We start from the raw sequence: 13,264 nt of genomic DNA, 5'->3' as shown, positions 1-13,264 counted from the left end.
TCCTCGGTGAACAGGAGGCTGCAAAGAGGAGAAGGGACGTTTCTCTTCTTGTTTTTTTTCTCAACGTTATATGCGCACATGAGAGACTCGGAAGAGAAACCCCCGCCGCCATTTAGAGTTTGAGTGTGGAGTTTGCGAAAAGGGAAAGAAAGAGGACAATCCTTTGCCAGCGTTATATCGGGAACTGTATGCACAGGGTTATATTCTCATCTCTCTACTTGGAGACGGGGGATTGAAAACGTGAAACCTCTTAAGCTTAAAAAAAGACATTTCGAAGATACAGCGGGGAGGTGCACTGATTTAAAGACGCTTGAGGACAAAATGGAGCCGGTGTGAGTTGCGACTAGCCCTCCCCTCCCCCCGCTCCCTCCTTCTCCCTTTACCCCGTCTGCTCCTCCTGCTCTCCTTTTTTTCCTGCCAACTCCCTCCTCTTGACTAAAGCCTTTAGAACCCTGCTTAACTAAGGGACTAATATTGGACTAATCAGCAATTGGACTAACCAGCGGGAGAAGGGAAGAAACGTCTGCCTTTGAGGACATTACGTGCCCAAAAAGAACTTACCTGACAATTAGAATCAGACAAGGTCTTACAAATTAAGAACAAGATTGAGACAGAGAGGATTTATCACGGACTAAATGCATGGCCTCTGATCACTGTATATGGACTTACTGATTAACGATTATTGCCCATTAGGAGGGAAACAGAGGCAGGAAATGTAAATCCTAATAAGGGGATAAAGCGAACGTAAGGAAATAGTGGATGGTGTTAAGAATAGATAACTCTGCGTGGAAAGAGGAGGAGAGGGACTGGTATAAAGGTACATGATGTCACATACAGGAAAGAAGGGGACAAATGGGGGGACCCCAGGAGACAGGAGGGGTTCCAAACAGGAGGTGGACTTTAAGTCAGACATTCTGAAGATGTTAGCGGAGATTAAACAAAGTCAAGCTAATGTAGAGCATAAGTTAGAATTGGTGGATAATAGAATTGGGATATTGGATAAAAAAATGGAGGAAACTGTGAATGAACTAAAGGGTCAAATAAAAGAAATATTTAGGAGGACGCAGCTCACAGAGGAAGGACTAAAAAAGGCAAAGGTGGAGATAAGAGATATCAAGAGAGATAAGGAAAAGATCAAATCAGAAGTGACGGAGTTAAGTAAGACACAGGAAGAGATGAAAGATATTATAGCGATGAATGAACTAAGGCAGAGGGAGGTGAATCTGAGGCTGAGAGCGGTCTCAGAAACACAGAATGAAAATATTAAAGAAAGACTGACGAAGGAGCTAGCGGAATGGATGGGTCTACCAGTGGAAGAAATGGCTAATAGTATACTGAACGCATTTAGAATGCGCGTTAATGTGACAAAAGCAAAGAAACTCACAGGTGACTGTCTGATTACATTCAAAAATAAAGAAATGAGAGATAGGATCCTCCAGAGGAATAGAGAAAAGAGATTGAACATAGACGGGAACTACATAATTATTTTTAAAGATGTCCCAATCAGATTATTGAAACGGAGAGACTCTTACAAACCCTTGACGCAGACACTGAAGAAAAATAAGATTGAGTTTAGGTGGGAATTCCCGGAAGGGATATCATTCATATATAGAGGTAAAAGACATAAGTTGACAAACCAAGAAGAGACCGGGAAATTCCTTAGGAAATACAAAGAACTTAAAGTCGAGGTATTTGGAGCGGGAAGAGCGGACAGGGCCCCATCAGGAGAACCAAGAGTGTCAGAAGAGGGAGAGGAGGGGGGGAGCCGGTCAGGAGAGGAGGTAGAAGAAGAAACGGAAGACTTAGAGAATATATAATAGATAGCAAGACCTTAAAGAATAGTAAAAGGAAAAGCTAAGCATTATGGGACTAAAAATTTGGAACTGGAACATCAATGGGATGAACGATAAAAAAAAGAGAAATAAAATTGAACAATGTCTGAAAAGGAAAAATATGGACATTATCTGTCTCCAGGAGACGCACGTGGCCAGAAAACATAGGAAAGTGTTAATTAATAAACGGTTGGGAAATGAATTTGAAACCTTGGATAAGGTAAAGAAAAGAGGTGTGGTACTGTATATCAGCAACAAAATAGAAGCTAAAACAATGTTTAAGGATGAGGAGGGGAGGATGATAGGGGTTAATATCAATTGGCAAGGGGAAAAGATGATGGTAGTAGGGATTTATGCCCCGAATGGTAGCAAAACTGAATTCTTTAAAAGTTTAGAAGAAAAATTAATGGAATATGCAGACCAAAAGATAATCATAATGGGTGATATGAACGCAGTTGTTTCGCTGGAGATGGATAGACTTAGAGATGGAGTAAACAAAGAAGGGAAGTTACCAAAATCCTTTTTCACCATGGTGGATAACTGCAGTTTAGTGGACATCTGGCGTCTTAGACACCCACTTGAAAAACAATTTACCTTTCATTCAGAACCTAACCAATCACTTTCACGAATAGATCAGATTTGGATTTCAAAAGAACTATGCTCAAGAGTCAGATCTATAGAAATAAGACCGAAAATAATATCAGACCACAATCCATTAGAAATGGAATTGGAAAGCTTAGAGACAAGAACCTTTAGATGGAGATTAAAAGACTATCTGTTAGACGATCAGAAGGTGGTGGAAATGGCAAGGAAAAAACTATCAGAGTACTTTAAGGATAACTGTGACAAAGGCACAAAGGACAACATAATTTGGGACGCAAGTAAGGCGGTAATAAGAGGGTTCTTTATTCAACAGAATGCAATCAAAAATAGGAATAGAGAGAAGAATAAAGAGGAAATTCTAAGACAGATAATGGAAAACGAACAAAAATTAGTTCAAAAGCCCAACTGCCCAAAAACAAAGGAAAAAATAAAAATCTTACAAACTCAGTTTGCCACAATACTAAACAGAGAGGTAGAGTGGAACATTAAAAGACTTAGGCAAAGAAATTTCGAATTTGCGAACAAACCAGGCAAATGGCTTGCCTGGCAAACTAAAAAGAGGAAAGAGCAAGGGATAATTAACAAAATAATAACAGATGGGGAAGAAAGAACTGACCCCAAAGGAATCAGGAGTGAGTTCCTTAACTACTATAGAAATTTGTATAAAGACCAAGAGAGAGTTGGCTTGAGGAAGATAGATAGATTTCTGAAGGAGAAAGGGGGACAAAAAATCCCAACAGAAGGAAAACGAAGATTAAATACCCCAATTGAAAATGAGGAAATAGAGGAGTTAATTAGGGACCTAAAGAGGGGTAAAGCACCAGGTCCAGATGGATTTACTGCTGGTTATTATAAAGAAATGAAATCTATATTGGTGGGACCCCTGAAAAAGACTATGAATAACATCTTAAAGAAAGGAGAAATTCCGGAAACTTGGAAGGAAGCATACATCACGTTTATCCCCAAACAGGACGCGGACCTAACGCAAGTAAAAAATTACAGGCCAATCTCACTGTTGAATATAGATTATAAGATATTTGCAGGAATTCTAGCAAGAAGGTTAAAAAACGTCCTAGCAGATATTATCCATACAGACCAGGCAGGATTTCTGCCAGGCCGACAGATGAGAGACAATACAAGAAGTATTATCGACATGCTAGAATTCTTGTCTGTCAGGATTGACAAACAAGTTATCATGATGTTTATTGATGCCGAAAAGGCATTTGATAATGTCATATGGAATTTCATGCTGAGAAACCTAGAGTATATGGACGTAGGCAACGACTTTTTCAACGGGGTAAGGGCAATATACAAAGAACAGAAGGCCAAATTGATTGTAAACAATACGGTAACGGAAGAGATAAAGATACGAAAGGGAACAAGACAAGGATGCCCGCTCTCTCCGTTACTATTTATAACAGTATTAGAAGTCCTCCTAAATTCTATAAGACAAAATGGAAATATAAAAGGAGTGACTTTAGGACATAACGTATACAAAATCAAGGCCTTTGCGGATGACCTAGTAGTGATGACAGAAGACCCAGTAACCTCAACAAAAGAGTTACTGAAGGAGATAGAACTATTCGGAGAAGTGGCTGGGTTCAAACTAAACAAGACAAAAACAAAAATGATATGTAAAAATGTAGACCCAAGGACAATAGAATCAATCCAACAGCAAACGCAGATAGAGACGGCCAAAAAAGTTAAATATCTCGGCATCTGGCTAACATCTAAAAATATAGACCTATATAAAAATAATTATGAGCCAGTGTGGAGGGAAATAAAGAGAGATTTAGAAAAATGGGGACGGTTAAAACTGTCAATGTGGGGAAGGATTAATATAATTAAGATGAACGTCCTATCAAGATTAATGTTCCTATTCCAGACTATCCCTATAATAAAAGGGAGTAGGATTTTCAGAGAATGGCAGAGGTCAGTTTCGAGATTTATTTGGCAGGGCAGAAAACCCAGAATTCAATTCAAATTACTAACAGACGTAAGGGAAAGGGGGGGATTTGCCCTGCCAGATCTGAAATTGTACTACGAGGCATCGTGCCTGAGCTGGCTAAAGGATTGGGTCAAACTGGAAAATACGGAGCTACTCGATTTGGAGGGCTTCGATAACTGCTTCGGTTGGCACGCCTATTTGTGGAAGAACAAAATGAAAGTACATAAAGGTTTCAGTAACCATATCTTCAGAGGGTCGCTAATTGAAGTGTGGGAAAGATATAAAAACCTGCTGGAACCGAAAACACCACACTGGCTGTCACCCCTTGAAATAACAAGTATAAAAGTCACTAATATGAGAAGCAACTGGGCAACATACAACCAACTAGTAACAAAGGTAGATGGAAAGTGGAGAACCAAACCTTATGACCAAATAAAAGAATATGTTTACGATTGGCTCCACCACCAACAGGTAAACCAGATGCTTAGCAAGGATATTAAAGAAAGAGGCTATGCGGATAAAGACTCTAAATTTCAGACGGAGATAATAAACAACAAAGTGAAAAATATATCTAAGGTGTATAGAATGCTGTTAGACTGGAATCTAGCCGATGAGGAAGTCAAATCAGTGATGATCCGCTGGGCGAAAGATATAGGCCATAGTATACAATTCGAGGATTGGGAAAGGTTATGGAAGGACGGGTTGAACTTTACGGCGTGTACTGTGATAAAAGAAAACGTTATGAAGATGTTTTATAGGTGGCACCTGACACCTATGAAACTCTCAAAAATGTACAAGGTGGATAACAAGTGTTGGAGGTGCAAAGAGGTGGAGGGCTCCTTCTACCACATGTGGTGGGAATGCCGAAAAATAAAACAGTTTTGGGAGAAGGTATATACGGAATTAAAAAAGATACTAAAGTACACGTTTATAAAAAAACCGGAAATCTTCCTATTAGGGATACTACGACAAGAGATAAAAAAGGAAGATCACAGATTGGTATACTATGCGCTCGCGGCAGCAAGGGTTGTAATAGCTCAGAGGTGGAAACAGCAGGAAACCCCAACAGTGGAGGAGTGGAGAGCTAAACTATCGGAATATGCAGAGCTCGATAAATTAACGGGGAAAATTAGATATATAAAAGACCAAGTGTTCACTAAGGACTGGGGAAAGTACGTAGATTATCTGGAATGTATAAGTGAAGGGCAAATAACGCTAAAGGGATTTAAAGATGTACTGTGATAGATTATGGGATATTGTGTAAGGAAAATAGAGAACAAAAGTAGGTATAATGGCAATATCAACGATGAAACGTGTAACCCTATCTACTGCTTCGAATGATTTGCGGCCAAGCTGAAGGAAGTCCTGAAAGATATAGCCACGAATTAGGAGAGTTAAGAAAATAATAATTTTGTGTATTTTTGTATTTTTTATTTATTTTGATTGTATATTGTTTTTTTTTTATCCCTTTTTGTGTACCTTTTCCTTTACCTGTGTGTTAACCTTTGTTTTTTTTTTTTTTTTTATGGAATAACTAATAAAAATTTATATCGGGGATTCATTTTAAAGTAATTCAGTGGGATTTACCACAGAGTCTAGGACTTGCTGATCAGAAGGTCGGCAGTTCGAATCCCCGCGATGGGGTGAGCTCCTGTTGCTCGGTCCCTGCTCCTGCCAACCTAGCAGTTTGAAAGCACGTCAAAGTACAAGTAGATAAATAGGTACCGCTCTGGCGGGAAGGTAAACGGCGTTTCCGTGCGCTGCTCTGGTTTGCCAGAAGCGGTTTAGTCATGCGGGTCGCATGACCCGAAAGCTATAAGCCGGCTCCCTCAGCCAATAAAGCGAGATGAGCTCCACAATCCCAGAGTTGGCCACGACTGGACCTAATGGTCAGGGTCCCTTTACCTAGACATGGTTAAGAATGCAGCCTAAGTCTGGCAGAAAGCCTGAAGGGGACACCTAACAACCAAATAATGCATGCAGAATCCCATATTGCTCTCATTTCACACTGCCACCGTGGAAACCTGCTTGGTTTGCCCACAGACACAGCAGCAAGCCTCTTGCAGGGTTGAGTCACCTTAATTTTCAGAGTGGTGTATTTTGGGGAGTTCAGTAATAGACCTCCATTATTTCGCTCAAACCCAGTTGGACATCAGACTTGGTTTAGAAAGCACAGTCCAAAAATACCTCTGTGTCACTAACACACTTAGAAAGAAAAACAGAGCAACATATGGCAAGAGAGATTATGGATTAGCCAATTAAGTGATGTTGCTCAAATCCACATGATCCGGGTTTTGGTTGGAAGGGAAGGGAAAGGCAGAGGCCACGGAGAACTCCAGTAGTTCCCTCTAAAAGAGCAAAATATGTTAAAACATGCCAAGAAAAGTTTTCATCAAAGCATTTATTAGCTCCAAGTCTCATTCACTTCTCTTTCCTGCTACTCCCCAAGCGCCATTAAGCACATAATTTATTGAATGAGCAGCCAGCTCAATATCCACTAGATCGCACTTTCAAGCTTCAGTCCAGAATCAATATTTATTGGGCTCTCGTCCTATTCATTGCTATCAAAATTATTAATTGGATTACTCATAGACTGGAAGGAACTGCAGGGCCTGGTAGCAATTTTTATTTATTTATTCTATATAAAAATATATATCCCACTCTTCCTCCCTGAGGGAGCCCTGGGCTGCAGATGTTAGCAGATCAAGGAGTCACAATGGCAAGTTAACTTATTCAGGCTTACTCAGAAAGTGCAGCAAGCAAGGAACCTTTTACACACACACACACACACACACACACACACACACACACACACATTATAGTTTCCATTTCTCCTCCCCCCCCCCCACCAAATGTTTAAGCCCTTCAAGCTTCAGATCAATTTCTGAAGTACAGAGCGTCCCCTGCCAGCATTTGAAATTCGCCAGGCGCATTTTGCACGTGGCTATTGGTCACTTGCAACCAAGTGAAGATGCCTGAGCACCCGGATACCTTGCACCGTGCAATGTGATTCCCTTTAACTGGAGGGAGTTTTCTCCACAATGACTTCCCATATTTGCTCCTACCAGCCCTGAATCATTTCCACATTGCAATGCTTTTGCAACTTGTATCTGACAGCTATTAATAACTGGACTTTTTAATACAAAGATTCTCCAAGGTCCGAAAGAGTTTAATAGTATTTTGTAACCAATGATATTTTTAATACCATCTACTTACTACCTTTCCTAAAACCTTGCATGGCCATCACGTGCCAACAGAATCACATCCCTTCCAACATAGAACACCTTAATGTGCCTTACAAAGCTCATCTGGTGCTAAATACTACATAGCCAGGAATTTAAAGATGAAGAGATTACGGTTGGGAACAACCATGCATAATTCCATGCTACCTTGATAAGAATATCACCCACTCCATGATCCCACTACAAGATATATAGTGGGTCCACGGCTCAGAGGATGAAACCTGAAGACTTACAGCAGGCATAGGCAAACTCGGCCCTCCAGATGTTTTGGGACTACAATTCCCATCAACCCTGACCACTGGTTCTGTTAGCGAGGGATCAAGGGACTTGTAGTCTCAAAACATCTGGAGGGCCGAGTTTGCCTATGCCTGACTTTCAGCATATCTCACCCACAAACAAGAGAGTTCCTGTTCAGAGTTTTAACCAGCTAGGTCCTTCTCCAGAATACAGTTAGCTATGGAAGTCTCAAGAAAGCCAATTTGTTCAACCCACTCAGGTTTTCTGTCCTGTCAGGACTCACACACCAAATTTGCTATAAGGAATGATGTAAACATGACATGTTTTTAGTAGATTTACTCCTTTCAGTTATGGGAACCTCAAACCTAAGTAAGTCTGTCAAATTCTTACTTAGCAACTTGCTGTTAGAGCTCACTCTTGGATTCATCCTGTAAATGTCATGATATCCAAAGATCTATTTTAAAAAGATTATGCACTAGTCATTTCTCAGCTCAAACGCTACCCAACTTGCTTTTCACCCACTGCAGAAAGGATACAAGAAAGCCGTCTTCCCCCACCCTCAAATCATAGAATCATAGAGTTGGAAGAGACCACAAGGGCCATCAAGTCCAACCCCCTGCCAAGCACCATGAATGATGAGAGGAGCTTTTGAACTGGAAAATGACCAGTGAGGAAAGAGTTAAGCAGCTTCTCCACAGCTGCCCTTAACTCAGGCAGACATCCTTCTTGAATTGCTTGGTTTTTTAAAAAAAAAATGCTGCGAAACTTTTACACAAACTCCTTAGATAAATGAAAATAAAGACACAGAACTCCATGTATTCTGTTGCTTATACTTCAATTCTCTTACAAAGTTATGCATAGCTAAACAGAAGCAGACAGAAAGCACACATCATCACTTGTATGTACCCCTCCCTTGCCAAATAAATGCCTCTACTTGTGGTCTAATAATCACAGCTAAAGGCTTTCCATTTTAACCCTTTTACCATAAACTTCTTAATATGTTTAAAAGGCTGAGAACCATGAATGATGAGCTCTCTATGCACCGCAACTAAAGCACTCAGTTAACAATTTACAAAGTCAGCTTCAAGTCGCACTGAAAGCATAATAAACTTGAGTGTTCATATCTTCAAATCCTCTCATTTGTATTTAAAACATTTGCAGGTGGATCCAGGCATGCACTTTGAATGCATTAAAGTCAATCTTATAGGATTTATTGAAAAGCAACCAAATGACTCATGGAAGCACTTTAAAACAGAAAGGATGCGTCACAAGTGTTTTGCACGGCCAGTTAAGGCCTCCTGTGATTTAAGGGCACATTGAGAATGCCACCATAGACAAAATCTGATCAAATATGCCAGCTGTCAGACCATTTGTCCTGCCAGCTCAGTACTGTGTCTACACTAGAGATAGCTAACATGCTGCATTCCAGATATTGTTGCAGCCCAATTGCCCTCAGCCGATGGCCAGAGCAGGTGGCAGGTGTATTCCTGTAACATCCGAAGTTTGTTAAAGTGGAAGGGATGCGGAAACCACCTATGATGCAAACACTTGTCCACTACTTCCAACATGACTGCTCAGATCGAGGGAGATGGAAGAAGTAGAAGAAGAGTTTGGATTTGATATCCCGCTTTATCACTACCCAAAGGAGTCTCAAAGCGGCTAACATTCTCCTTTCCCTTCCTCCCCCACAACAAGCACTCTGTGAGGTGAGGGGGGCTGAGAGACTTCAGAGAAGTGTGACTGGCCCAAGGTCACCCAGCAGCTGCATGTGGAGGAGCGGAGACGCAAACCTGGTTCCCCAGATTACGAGTCTACCGCTCTTAACCACTACACCACACTGGCTCTCAACTGGAACATGCAGCAAGGTATTATGTTTGCTGCTGATGCAACTAAAACAACTAATTGCCATTATTTGCTTTTTTTTTGCACTTCTCTGAATTTTGCACTGCAGTTCTGTAGCCATGTTATTTTTTTTAAAAAAAATTATTAAAGGTTTTCTTGTTTTACAGAAGTAGGTGTAATGTCTCTCATATTTTTTCCATGTAACATTTTTACAAATCCGTTTCATTTGTTGAGACATTAGGGGGAGGGAAAAAAAAGAAGGGGTGGAGGGAGGGAAGATGGGTGGGGTCGGGTGGCAATGTTTCTGTTATGCCTAATGTATGTAGGGTTTGGTGCCAGCGTTGCTTGTGTTGTTCAGTTGTGTTCCTTTGGGGGTGAGAGAGGTTGGGGTTGGCCTAGGGTGTGGTTGTTTGTTTGTGATTGGCTGTGGTGGTCTTTGTTTTCATGTGTGAGTGGGGTGGGTGGGTGTTTTGGATCAGGTTAGCAATATTGATTTGTATGCTGTTGGTGGGTTATTGTCATTGTCTTGTTGGGCTGTGTATGTGATAAAGGGTAGCCATACCGGGGCATTATTTGCTTTCTGCAGTAAAGATGGCCAGGTCTTAACTAACCCTGCCGACGTCCTTAACCCTAGCTTGGCACTTTGGCAGAAGCTTTCCTCACCCCAAATATCCCTCCTAAGAAAAGTCTCACCTGCTAACATGCTGCACAACGTGCTGCAGCGCTAAACGCCCCGGATCGAGACCAGCAAAAAGGAATGGGAACCCTCTGTGCAATATTTGCATGGCTCATTACATAGAAGTCTTCAAAGAGATGCAAATGAATGAAAAGCTTGCTCAAGTAATTAGCATGCAAGGGCAATCTTTCAAGGAGAAATCTTAAATATTAGCTGAATCAACCAAGGAGAATTAAACCCAAAGGAAAACACATTAAAGCAGCAAATGGAATGGCAAGAATGGCAGACCCTCTTTTATGGGAGGGTTGGTGAACCTCTCCCTTTGGCCGATGTTGCTAGACTGCAATTCTTGTAATCTCCAGCTATGCTGGTTGAAACTAATGGGGCTCTGGAGTCCAAGTTCATATAGAGGGACGCGGGTTGTTCACCCCGACTTCCTGGTCAAAAGGTTTCAATTCCCCCTCCCCTTTCTAAAAAGTCATGCTACCCTATGAACCCATCAACTCAACTTCCTGGTAGTCATTTCTTTTGCAGGCAAAATGCTCCACGCAGTCCGGGATCCTGGCTTGGAACACTAATTCCATAGGAAGGGGAGCAGGGCACCCCCAGATACCCTGCTAAAGTCTGCCAGCCAAGGAATGAGGTTGACCAGTCCTCCCATATGCTCTCTGCCTCTCTTCAGCTCCCACGATTTGCCTAGCTAGTTGGCCACCCATACTACCCTGAACACGCCCGATCTCATCTGATCTCGGAAGCTAAGCAGGGTCAGGCCTGGTTAGTACTTGGATGGGAGACCGTCTGGGAATACCGGGTGCTGTAGGAAGTAAGTGGTCTCTAGCGCTGTCCTGCTGTGAGATCAACATCCCTATGGCCTGCTCTATAATTTGAGAATGCTCTGTGCTGAGCATTTTCACAAGAATGTGCAAAGCAATGCTAACCTGCTGCTGCACCACCAAGACTGTGAAGAGCAGTGGAGTTACTGCAGCATCTACAACCTGGCAGCAGCTATGGGAGGTCAGGAGGGGCAGGCACATTAGGATAGTTCCCAACACCAGCTTCAGGTGGGTCCCTGGCCCTTTGTCAGCCAGGGCTGGCTAAGAGAGTGGCTTGGGATCCAGCTCAGCTCCATCCATTGAGGTCTGCATCAACTGAGTGACACCAAGTGTAGTGTCACTCCATCAGTGGCAGACAGCCACTCAATCAACGCCCCCGTCCCTTGCCCCATTGACCAGCATTGGGTGGGTGGAGACTGAAGTTTCTCCAATTGAGTGCGAAAGAATCTTATCTGAGATTCAGAGGGCTCCCTTATCTGGATCAGGATAAACTCAGAGAATCTTTGATAAGATATTTTGTGGAATTCTGGGATCTGAAAAAAGAGGAAGTGGAAGATTGGGTGGAGAAAGCTTACAGATTTGGTCCTAAAAAAGAGACTAAAATAACCTTCGATTGTATTGTGGTCTTTAAGACCAGGGAACAAAGAGATATCATTCTGGGACATCATTATAAAAAAGGCCTCAAAGTCCTCGATAAATCCGTTGTGCTCTTCAAAGAGGTTCCTAGGCATTTTTTGAACCTGAGATCCCAGTATAGGGACCTGACAGATATTCTGAGGAGAAAGAACACTTTTTTTTAGGTGGGAATTTCCAGAGGGCCTATCTTTCAAATTTGAAGGAAGAAAGCAAAAGATTAAGAACCTTGAGGAGAAGCACAGAACCATGTTTCAAGCCAATGTGATGGTTCTTGTGCTATGGATCAGAAACTGGGCGAGAGGGCAGGCAGAAGGAGGAGGTTGCACAATACCTTAAAAGGGCTGCCAACACAACTCTGGGAAGGTCTTCCATTGTTAGAAGATGAACATAAGCCATATTGATCCCCCTAACAACTTCTGGGTTGTTGTTGTATACTACCTAAGGTTCAAGTTAGACGAGATGCCAAGATATCTCTTAAAAGAAGCAACATGGACCTCTCAAAGTGGATCAGGAATGTGCCTGTGTGGTGGTGATCCTTTCTCCCCAGTTTCACAATCTAGATCCAAATCCAGCTGCTCCTTTATGGAAAATGTATGGGCATTATTCCCCCCCCCCCAGCAGAACAAAAAACAGGGCAGGGGAGGGGGAGAACATGGAAGGGTAAAAAGGGTACAACACCATTTCCTTAGTACCACACTCTTGTTCAAATTCCACGACACCTACAACTGCTTTTAAGAGAGATCTAATTGCTCCTCTCTCACTTGTCTGACCCTTAATCAGCCAAAGGAAGAGACATCACTGACAGTCTTCTGAATCTATTAATTGCAGTCCAAAAGATTCTCACACTACTGCTCTATAGTGCAATCTTGCTGCAGAGGTCACTGAGAACCCATGTAGGAGAATATAATGGTGCAGACAAGTGTAACATCTGAAGTATGGCAAAAGTAGTTAGAATTTGTACTCTAGAATGGGCTTTCAGGTGACCAACTAATTCCACAATACATAAGTCTATCATTAGTGTAATATATTTTTATTTTAAAAGGTTCACACCTATGGACAAGAAGGTCTATGTACCTACTCCAACTGGCTCCCCCAGTTTAGGAAGTTTAAAGCACACTGCTCTCATCTACATATTTAGAGGTCTACAAGAAAAAAAAATCTGCAACAGACTAAAGAAACTTCCATACTCGTACTATTTAATGGACTGCCCATCACATGTAGATTCTAAATTGCTGACTTATAGGGCTGTCTACATTCCCTTTGCAAGTTTTTTCACCTCATCTATTATTATTATTATTATTATTATTATTATTATTATTATTATTATTATTATTATACAACTGCAGTTCCAGCCCATTCAGAGCTGTGGGTATAGGGTGCTATACAAATTTAATAAATATTTATTATTATTATTA

At 41.6% G+C, this 13,264-nt stretch overlaps 1 protein-coding gene across 8 annotated transcripts in view; it reads right to left on the bottom strand.

Moving 5' to 3' along the window:
- Positions 1-13,264, bottom strand: part of PROM1 (prominin 1) — a 254,938-nt gene that overhangs the window by 81,321 nt on the left and 160,353 nt on the right. The gene's annotated exons all lie outside the window — the stretch shown is intronic.

Source organism: Podarcis melisellensis, assembly GCF_964234715.1.
Source record: "Podarcis melisellensis genome assembly, chromosome: 9".
NCBI lineage: Eukaryota > Metazoa > Chordata > Lepidosauria > Squamata > Lacertidae > Podarcis > Podarcis melisellensis.
Note: the sequence above shows the minus strand (reverse complement) of the source record. Positions and strands in the feature narration are given on the sequence as shown.